General features: G+C 59.5%; 1 long non-coding RNA gene across 1 annotated transcript in view; it reads right to left on the bottom strand.

Moving 5' to 3' along the window:
- The window catches only part of LOC102495809 (uncharacterized), a 6785-nt gene that overhangs the window by 539 nt on the left and 5363 nt on the right, over positions 1 to 883 (bottom strand). The gene's annotated exons all lie outside the window — the stretch shown is intronic.

An 883-nucleotide genomic window follows, 5' to 3' on the forward strand; every position in this document is an offset into this window, starting at 1 on the left:
GGGGATGGCCACGCCGCAATCCCCTCTCCTCCATTCTCCTCTTGGGATCTTGGGCACACACACACACACGCCCAGAGTTTAAGCCACCGGGTCCGGGACTCGAACCACGGTCGACTACATGCAAGTCCAGCAACATAGCCATTACGCCAACTGCTGGTGCCCACACAGGCACTTTGAAGCCCTGGTTTATGAAAGTAGTAGGCAAAGCGGATCCATGAGGCAGTGCTGGGCTGATCACAGGTGTCAGACAGTGCCAGACCTACCTGGGCACTGTCAACTTTAGGGGCCCTTCCAAGACCCCCACAGCTTCTCTCAGCGTTGCCTAACCCTAACCCTTCCCCTCCCCAGCCGTACTCCTGCAAGCATGCTTTAGCCGCAAAGGAAAAAGATGCTTGTCCTCAAATTTCTCTCTTTTTAATCTTCAACCCTGGCAGTGCTTAGCCAACCCCTGGGTGACAGGGACAGGAGGGGAGGAAGTCGCCCTCATCTTGCACCAGGGTCCTCGTGTTCATGAGCCAACACCGACCGGGTGGCTCCCCCAGCCCTCGCAGACTCTCGCTCTCTGAGTCCTCCTGACAACCCTTTGAGGTGGGCGCCATGACCATCCTGGCTCAGAGCTGAGGAAGCTCAGTGATGCTCCGGACCTGCACACGTGCATGGTGGGTGACAAAGCCGAGGCCTGAACGCCATGCTGCCTCCCTCTGTTCTCCGCATCTGGGATCCCTGAGCACAGCGCCACAGGGCCATTCCTGGGAGGTGCCAGCAACCGCCCCCGCCTCGCTGGCTTCTCCGAGGGGTCCAGCCTGTGGGAGGTCTGCCCTACCTGCTCATCCCGAGGCTAGGAGCTCTAGCTCCCGCTTACAGTGAAGGACAAGGGCTCAGG

Source organism: Tupaia chinensis, unplaced genomic scaffold (genome assembly GCF_000334495.1).
Source record: "Tupaia chinensis unplaced genomic scaffold, TupChi_1.0 Scaffold139245_1, whole genome shotgun sequence".
Lineage (NCBI taxonomy): Eukaryota > Metazoa > Chordata > Mammalia > Scandentia > Tupaiidae > Tupaia > Tupaia belangeri.